Raw genomic sequence first — 10,339 nt, 5'->3', positions numbered from 1 at the left:
GAAATATATGTTCATGTCCACATTATTGGTGTTAGCTCCCTGATACTGAAATAAAATAAAAAATTATTTCAATTCCATAGTTGCAAACTATAACCACTAGAGGGCAGTAACTGCATGACATATTTAATTTACTTCCATCCACTTTGGTTTTTAAAACCTGTATGAGGCTGGGAGTTGATAAGGAATGGGGTGTATGGGGCCGGGGAGCTATGATATTGGAGATGCATGAGGCCAGGGGTGTATGAAGCCTGGAGTTTATGAGACTGTTGGTGTATGGGGCTGGCAGTGGTTGAGCTTGGGGTGTATGAGGCTTCTATTGTATGAGGAGGAGTCAGGCTGGGGTATATAAGGTGGGTGTATGAGGTGGATGTATGAGGCTGGCGGTGTATGAGGTAGGGGTTTATGACGCTGGCGGTGTATGAGGTGGGGGTGTATGACACTGGCAGTGTATAAGGTGGATGTATGAGGCTGGCGGTGTATGAGGTGGGTGTATGACACTGGTGGTGTAGGAGACTGGAGGTTCAGTACAGGAGCTAGATATTAATTAGAAGATTTCAAACTGTAAAATCAGTACCTGTACTACTGCCCCTAGGGTGAACAAGTGTCAGATTCCTGTTCAGCCCCATACTGTAGGTGGAAATGGTTTTCTGTGCTGACAGATTCCCTTCAAGCAGCTTCCAGAAACGCCTCATCTGTTTCATAACGATGGAGTGTGTTACCTACAACAATTCTCAGGAGGCTCTGGGTCCAATTCACACTGATAAATGTGCAGTGGATGCCAAACAATATCTCGTATGTATGACCAGATTCATTCCAGCTTCCCTCATCAGGCTGCGGCTCCGACACACATACATGCTCTGAGGGGGCGGTATGCATGACGAAAGTGGCATGGCCTCTATCGGGTTGCGAAGAGGTTGGAATCTGTAAAAATGCGCAAGTCCGTGCACCCTAAAAATTTTGGCGGCGCACAGTTCATGACCAGCTAAACTCCATATCATAAATTGGGTAACCAGGCCAGCCAGGATCTACCCCAGACTCCACCTGCTGGGAGCTGGGAGATTATATTCCACAAGTAACTTTCTTGAAGTCCCAAGGAGCAGATGTCCAAAAAACACATGGCCATGGACAATTGTTTTCAAAAACTCAATTGTTTTGTGCTAAAGTTGCTTACCAATGCAATTTATGGCCACATTGTGCCCGATATTTGTTTTCTCACCCAGTGGCATACATAGAGAAGTAAGGACCCCATAGCAAGGATCAAATCAGGCCCACCACACAGGATAGAAGGGCTTCTGTCTAAACCCTTTTCAAAGACCCTTGGACCATTTTTCCACTGCCTTGTTTGCTAAAAGTTATTCCTTTAGAGGGTAAAGTTCTGACCACGTTTTTACCTCCAGTAAAAGAGGAGATAATCCTAACTAAGACTAGGCCCCCTCTTGCCCTGGGCCCCATAGCAGTCGCATGGTCTGCCGCTATGGTAGTTGCGCCCCTGGTCTCACCCTTTACAAGATATATAATAAATGGCATCTCTTGAATTCTCATCTATCTGGTGAATGAGTCCATCAGTTCCTGACCACCGCTTTCTCCATGTACATCCTTTTCATTGACGTGTTTGGGGAATGCCATTGGCTGAAAATTTGCAAATGGTGGTCAAGTAACATTTCCATGTAGCTGTACAGTGGACCACCAGAATGTGTTTTACTGATGGCCTCTAGGCACCCCAATTTGACTCTGAGTATGCGTGTTATCACCAGCATCTTTTCACTGAAACATGTGCCTTAGGGTGTGCCTACTAGTGACCGGCCAGCTGAGGAGAAGTGGTTGGCCATGTAAGGCAGAAGTCTACACCACAGTGATCCATGGAGGACCTTGTAGGCAACGTTGTGCACTTCAAGGTTCATGGTGCAGCCAAGGGCTGAAGGTCTAACTCATCACTGGGGATTCCAACTGGTAGGGGGTAACTCTCACCATTAACCATTGGAGGCACATCCCTCCATTCATAATGACCTTTATAATGCCCATAACATGACAAACACTGCATCCAGCCCTGTCATTGCTACATTCTTCATATCAGTTCCAGAACTTGGTCTGGTCACCACCATGAAGTTCTCCAGTCCCTATTAGATAATATTAGTTAATGATCAATAAAGAGACTCAGACTAGTGCTGAACGAATCGGTTCATCCCTCTACGGACAAACTTGATTTGTTCAAAATATAATTTTTATTGTGACCGAGGGATTGTTCTGCTCACCATCTGCCATCCTGACCACTATTATGGGATGTGTTGGCCCTTCAACTCAATATTGAACTCTGGGCCCCACATGAGGATGGAGCAGTGGTGGACACAGATTTAACAAGTTTGACAGGAACAGGTGTTTGCTCAGTATTGGGGCATCTAGAGTTGGAAAGAAAAGTAAGTGAACCCTTTGGAATGACCTGGATTTCTAAATTGATTACTAATACAATGTGATTGAATTGTTATCTAAGTCAGGATTATAGACAAACACAATCTAACTAAACTAATAGCAGAAAGCTGTTGTACCTTCCATGTCTTTCATTGTGTTTATTAAGTAAACATCCACAATGCAGATAAAGTAAGTGAACCCTTAAAGGTAATAGTCTGCATGTCCCGTTTAGCAGCAATAACCTCCACTAAACAATTTCTGTGGCTACAAATAAGATTAGCACAATGTTGAGGAGGAATTTTGGACCCTTCCCCCCTGCAGATGTGTTTCAGTATTTCTGGAATGCCTTGCATGCAGAACACTCTTCCGGTGAAGTCACAGCATCTTCATAGGATTAAAGAGGTATTACCGCTTATTGATATTGATAGGTCATCTGTCAATTTACCCAGCCACAGCTGTTCTAGGAGACTTGATATGTGGACCAACGGAGCCCCGGCTGATCAACTTATTTATGAGCTTCGGCGCTGATCCAATCAGGTCCCCTGACTCAGCTTCTAATACCAGAGCCATGCAGGGGATTTAAGTCTTGTGCTGATTGTTTCTTTTGCCTGTGATTTTGGTCTTGGCTCCTGTTAGTTCTCTGTGCTCTGAACAGTGCTGCATTTCTGTTCGACCTTTCTGTATATTGAGCTTGGCTTGTCTCTGGATTAGCCCTTTAGTACTGATTAGGCTTTAACTGTTTCTACAGGCTTTGACTCCTCAGCTTGTCTCTGGTTTAACCCTTTTGGCTTCTATTGACTCTTCAGACTCAGACTATGTCACGGTGATGAGTGGGGGAAACTCCCCACCGTACAATGTGGAGCAAACGGAAAAGCAACTAGGCCAGAGGCTGGGGTAAGGAAGCAGATCACCTCCTAAAGCATCCCTAATCCTCGCCCTAACTCCTCACCGTATGAGTGGACCTGGATGGTAGGACGTCTCATACTCAGGAAACCTAGGACCCTGAGTCGCCCTGATAATTCCTCAAATTAAGAAAGGGCAGAGACAACCTGTTCATCCCAGACACGGATGAACAGGAGTCTCCACCGGCCTAGCTGCAATGAAAAAGAGGAGACTGTATACAGTAACTGGATTGGCAGTTAAGCACACAATATAACACACTTACCTGCAAACAAGACGCATGGCGGCCCTAGGCAGAGCAGGATACAGACTTGTAGTTCCTTCTCCGGGGAACCCTGACACCCCCTTCCGGAGGCAGGTGGTCAACGCTGTTCCCCCTCCGAGGAACACAGAAGCCACTCACCGGAGGCACAACACACAGGGTAACGTCTTGCATACATGCTGGGACAAACAACACCCACAGACCAGACATGTAACTACAAACAAGATTTACACCACACCCTGAACGTAAACCTACACCAAACATAGGTAAAAGAAAGGTGGGGAACATGGAGGATATAATAGGAATTCAATCTATGTCCAACAAGGTGGCCCTCAAGCTGGACAGATGGAAAGGTCCAGGATGGCAGCATAACTCCTCCCAAAGAAGCTGAAGTCCCAAAAAGTTCAGGCTCCAAGCACACTTACTATAAGATCCATGAGGCCAAACCCAGCTCCATCTAGCACACACCTTAACCCGTAACACACCAGAATGGGAAGAGAAACTTCTTTAAAGGGGAAGTGCACACGCATGCTTTGCAAACAACACATTGCCACACTACCACAAGGCCATGACAGACTTTGGCTTGTTTTACTCTCCTGCCACTCTTTGGCATCTGATAGGTCTGCTTCTGCTCGCACCTGTTTTATGCCACCTTACTCTGCCGATGTAACCTAGGTTCCTAGCAGCCAAGTCCAACTGGGCTCTAGGCAGGCTCAGTCGAACACCTAGATCTACAAACTGAAGTGGTGAAGAGAGAAAGGTAGCAGATATAGAGTTTGCTGGTTTTGGTCGTGGATGGTGACCCTGCTTTCTTCCTCACCTCTGTTACCTTACATCATCAATATTAGATCGGTGATATGAGATAGATAGATAGATAGATAGATAGATAGATAATAGATACGAGATAGACAATAGAATCCATTTTCTGAACCGTGGAATTTTCTTTTAACCTCTAATGTTGATGCACATAGCTTAGTATTGCCCCCTCGAGCATGTACACTCTGTATTGTCTTCCATCCAGTGATATGTACGGTATTTCCCCGGCTAAGGCTTTATTATTACAGTTTGGTACAAGTTGCTTTATTGCAGCTTTTCTGCCTTCAAGAAATTTCTGTCCCATGTTGCAATAACAAGATCATCAATAATGTATTGAGGCGAGAAGCTGCGGGGATGTAATCTGCAGATTACTGAAGACATTGTGTTCTGTAATATTACACCTGATAAGTGCCGGTTCCTCCTAAGCTCTATTGGAGGACAGTGCTGTGAAAAAGTATTCACCCCCTTCTAGATTTTTTACGATGCGTTGAAATTACCGACTTGATACTGTTATTTATAGTCATCTGTTCTGAACATACCTCTGTCTGTACTGTGCCAGTACAGTATCTGTGCTGCTAGAACAGTTGTTTTAGGTGGGAATGTGGGGGTCCTTAGAGCCCTTCCATAAAAATGTGCAGACGTGTTCATTGTGTTGACATGTACTTTGTGACGAACCGCACCTCTCAGCCGTCCGCCTGACGTCACACTACGTTGGGATCAAGCGGTATGGTCTCGTCACTGTGACCAAGATGTGACGTAAGGTCAGGGAGTACGTAAGGTCAGCTTGGCACAGTATTACACAGACACAGGGAGGCAAGGGGAGTGAGAAAGGGTGGCCCATATGACCTCCGGCGTGGCACAACACTAGCTCACAACTCACTCAGTGAAACAGAGCCTTACCAGCAACAGTTCCTTGTTAGATATAAGCCTGGTCCATTAATGGGATTATATCGGGCTAGAAACCAGCCCAGGTAGCATGTAATACAATACAGAGACACGGACATGTGGATTCGTGGATCGAGATAAAAGAACAGCGCAAGATTAAACTATATACTTAATCGCCTTAACAGCACACTAGACACAACTATATACACAAAGTGTCTGTGAAGGTTCTCATTTATCCAGGTCATGGTATATCTGTAAAGAATAAATCAAGGCAACTGGACGTACTGTAGATTTCTTGAAAACGTTTCACTCGTTCTTCCAACGAGCTTTCTCAATTCTGAGTGACTGTACAAAAATTCTGGGAATAAATATGTAACTGAATCAACATCTGGTAATTATACCCAGCATTGGGTCATTGGGTTTATCACCTACTGACTCCAATTAGGATAATGAATCAACACCTTTGACCCAATGCTGGGTATAAAAATTCCAGATGTGGATTCAGTTACATATTTATTCCCAGAATTCTTGTACAGTCACTCAGAATTGAGAAAACTCGTTGGAAGAACGAGTGAAACGTTTTCAAGAAATCTACAGTACGTCCAGTTGCCTTGATTTATTCTTTACAGATATATACACAAAGAATATATACAATGGTCAGAGATGCAAACACAGGTGATGGCACAGTCAGCGTTAACAGATAAATGTCAGTCACTGGCTATATGTATAGTCCTTGATGCTGTAGTCACATGGGAGGCAGTGAGGTCAGTGAGGTTTCCAGTTCTCTCAAAACTCGATACCTCCCTTCAGAGAAAGACAATGGCTGTTGCCTCGCACGCGCAGTTAACCTTTAGTCGGTCACGTTCCCCCTGGGAGGATCCCACTCCCCCTCCCTTTGGTTATGGTAGCTAAAAATCCAAAAACCCAATATGGATCATAGCTCCTCACCGGAAGGTCACAGAGTGCGGTTCTGGTGCCAATGGACCCAGCCAGATCCCAGGTACATGTGGAGACCAAACATGGCAATGCTATTTGGCTCCTACTATGTGTTCGACATATCTCGCCTTCCCTGCATCCTATAGGCGAACGAAGTCCAGGGGAACGTCTGGCTCGGTTCCAGGGTCTCAAAGATGTAAATTGTGTATGGCTACGATGTGCGGTAATTTCATAATTCCTTATGAATTCGTGGTTGCGGATTGTCTGGAGGATTTCTTTTGATGCAGCTGACCAGCTCAGCCCTCCCGCTAGGGTGGTCGTCCTGTCAGCTAAGTTTGCTTCCAGTCCGGCTGCTGGAGGTGTGAAATGTTGTCACTGGCTTTGAGGCAGGGCCACCTATGGAGTCTGTTTCCTCCGAGATGACAGCAAATGGGCAGGCATTAAATTATAACTCCTCATATTCCTCACATACTTGTTTTAGGCCATTTGCCAAAATTACAAAGGGGCACATTTATTAAGACTGACGTCTTAATATAGCCCTAAACTGGTGGTGGATCCGCCAGGTCTCTCCATAACTTTGGCGCATCCAGCACCAGTTCTGAATGTAAGACAGTTTTCGAGCTGTCTTAGGCCTCATGCACACGACCGTTGTGTGCATCCGAGGCCGTTGTGCAGTTTTCCGGTTTTTTTTCGCGGACCCATTGACTTTCAATGGGTCCGTGTAAAAATCGTAAAATGCACCGTTTGGCAGCCGCATCCGTGATCCGTGTTTCCTGGCCGTGAAAAAAATAGGACCTGTCCTATTTTTTTCACGGCCAACGGTTCACGGACCCATTCAAGTCAATGGGTCCGTGAAAAAACATGGATGCACACAAGATTGTCATCCGCGTCCGTGATCCGTGTCCGTTTTTTCCTATCATTTCAATGGCAAACTTGACTATAGATTTTTTTTTTCATTTTTCATGTCCGTGGATCCTCCAAAAATCAAGGAAGACCCACGGACGAAAAAACGGTCACGGATCACGGACCTACGGACCCCGTTTTTGCGGACCTTAAAAGAAAACGGTCGTGTGCATGAGGCCATACATTTACACCTATTTCTACACCTAAAACAGGCGTAGAAAATGGTGAATGAGACGGCGGCCTGACCTCTTCCCCACCCATAATTTTAGACGCTGGCACGAGCGGGGCGAAGTCACAGCTATCTGCTCCTGAAATAAGCCTAGTTTAGGAGTATTTCAGCATAATAAATGACCTCACAAAATGTTTAAACATGACTACTCTACACTGATGCATCTGGTGCCCTTAATTCGCTCCCCCTCCATACAAAAATGTATTTACTTTAGATTAACTGTTCACACATCATTCCAATTTTTCCATATGTGACACCGACAGATCACTACACTTTAGTACACCACCCTGATCAATATTAGAAATTGTCATGAATTGCTGGGATATCATCAATCATGAAGATCAACCATACATGCTGGACTTTATAACTTCCCCTCCATGGCTCGCCACGACATGCAATGAGAGCTGCATTCTGAAAGGGGTTGTCTCTGAAGAGACATCTGCTGTACTGGAAGCTGTAAAGAGTGAGCTCCCTCTAGTGGTGGCTGCATGCAAATGCTATGACTTTGTGAGCTAAATCCAGGGAAGTGCTTGAGCACAGGCCCCGCTCTCAGTGCGGATCCCGTAGCAGTCCTGTGTTCTGCCTCTCTGAAATTTGCCGTACCACTGATTTTTTTTAGAGGTCATTAATTTCTGCATTGTATTCTGTTTGCACACACAGCCTTATCTCTGACTTCAATCACCGAGCCAACACCGACGAGACAAGCTGAAAACAAATACCTGCGATATCAGTTGTAAGTCGAGCAAACAGACAGGTGACGCACATTGTGAATACAAAGTGACAATATATCAATAATCAAGTAACCTGTAATACCCTGAACAAACCACACGCAAAGAGTTAAAGGAGTATTCTGGTTATATAAAGTTATTCCCTATCCACAGGGATAGGTGGGGCTAAGCTCCATTCAAGTGAACAGAGCTTAGCCGCGCCCAGGCCAGTTGATACTAGTCGCAATGTCACTGGGCCAGCGGTAAACAGTGAGAAGGCCGCGGTGCTGCTGCCTTCTCAAACAGCTGATCGGCGGGGGTCCCGGGTGTCAGACCCCCGCCGATCAGATGCTGATGATCTATCCAGAGGATAGATCATCAGTTAAAACAAACTGCAGAACCCCTTTAAGGAGTATGCAACTCTGTGATGTCATCGATGTGTTTTTTTTATGTTTAAATTTCATTATACTGCATATAAAAATGTTACCATGCAATATATATTAGTTATATCTAATTCTGGGAAAGCTGGGTGACAATCAGTAGGACCATCTTTACAGCTCCCATGGGGTGATCCTTGAAACATGTAAATCTGCAAAACTGAACAGTGTCATTCAGGAGCCTGGAAAAGCCTGTGGGAATGTAATGTACGGTCAGCACACATTTTGTTAAAGGGGTTATTCGAAGATCCCCTCAAGGGGGCTCATCACTGCCGCGGCCTGCTATCGGCTGCTCTCCCCATCGCCGGATGTTTTGATGTGCTCGGCAGGGAGATGCAGCGGCGGCTGCGCAGGGATCTGAAGTGATGTGGGTACCAGGCAGTTAACCATAATGTATACGAGGGGACCGGGCAATGGGGGGGGGGGATGTTTTAGAATTTGGATAACTCCTTTAAGTCATGAATGAGATTGCTCCATACAGAACAGCTCCTTGATTATTCCCACTAATGAATCAGGATGTCGGTAATCAGTAATGACGAACATCTAGATGTAAATCACGCTGCCATGGACAGATTTAGTGAGGCATGCAATTTTTTGTGCCTGGAATCATGATTAGTGTTGATCCGAAGTTTAGGAAAAATGTGATTGCCACGAATCCGAATTCCCTCGCGCTTCGTGGTAGCTAATCTTTTTTTTTTCTAAGATGGAGGCTATACGTGTTACAAAGTGAAAGTAAAAGTGAAAGTAAGAAGCCTGGGAATGTGCAGACCGCCAATCCGCAGATTATCCAGTGCAGTCTCTGCCATTTTACTGTGAATTGAGCTTAGGGAGAGAAGTGACAAGTGCTCATGCGCTAGGGACAGTGTTGCAGAAAACTGTTAAACATAGAATATTGGATAGGGAGAGTGCAGGGACAATGTAGGGAGATCATAGGGAGAGTTTTTTAATACTGTAGGGATAGCATAGGGAGACAGCAGGGAGACTGCAGGTTGAGTGTAATTGTCGCGTGCATCTTGTTCAACTGCTGCCACATTCTTAGTTAATCTGTTATTTTATACATAGACTTACTGTATGTCAGACTCATTATTAAAGGGCAGTCTAATATATCGCCGCATGCATCTTATTCACCTTATGCACCATTCATACTTAATCTGTTACATTACAGATACAGTTACTGTACAATAAGGTACAGTACACCAAAGGAACAGTCAGTGGCAAATACAGGTCCTTCTAAAAAAATTAGCATATTGTGATAAAGTTCATTATTTTCTGTAATGTACTGATAAACATTAGACTTTCATATATTTTAGATTCATTACACACCAACTGAAGTAGTTTAAGCCTTTTATTGTTTTAATATTGATGATTTTGGCATACAGCTCATGAAAACCCAAAATTCCTATCTAAAAAAATTAGCATATCATGAAAAGGTTCTCTAAACGAGCTATTAACCTAATCATCCGAATCAACTAATTAACTCTAAACACCTGCAAAAGATTCCTGAGGCTTTTAAAAACTCCCAGCCTGGTTCATTACTCCAAACCGCAATCATGGGTAAGACTGCCGACCTGACTGCTGTCCAGAAGGCCATCATTGACACCCTCAAGCAAGAAAGTAAGACACAGAAAGAAATTTCTGAAGGAATAGGCTGTTCCCAGAGTGCTGTATCAAGGCACCTCAGTGGGAAGTCTGTGGGAAGGAAAAAGTGTGGCAGAAAACGCTGCACAACGAGAAGAGGTGACCGGACCCTGAGGAAGATTGTGGAGAAGGACCGATTCCAGACCTTGGGGGACCTGCGGAAGCAGTGGACTGAGTCTGGAGTAGAAACATCCAGAGCCCCCGTGTACAGGCGTGTGCA

This window comes from Bufo gargarizans, chromosome 1 (assembly GCF_014858855.1).
Source record: "Bufo gargarizans isolate SCDJY-AF-19 chromosome 1, ASM1485885v1, whole genome shotgun sequence".
In the NCBI taxonomy this organism is placed as follows: Eukaryota; Metazoa; Chordata; class Amphibia; order Anura; family Bufonidae; genus Bufo; species Bufo gargarizans.
The sequence above is the reverse complement of the archived record's forward strand: the minus strand, read 5'-3'. Positions refer to the sequence as shown.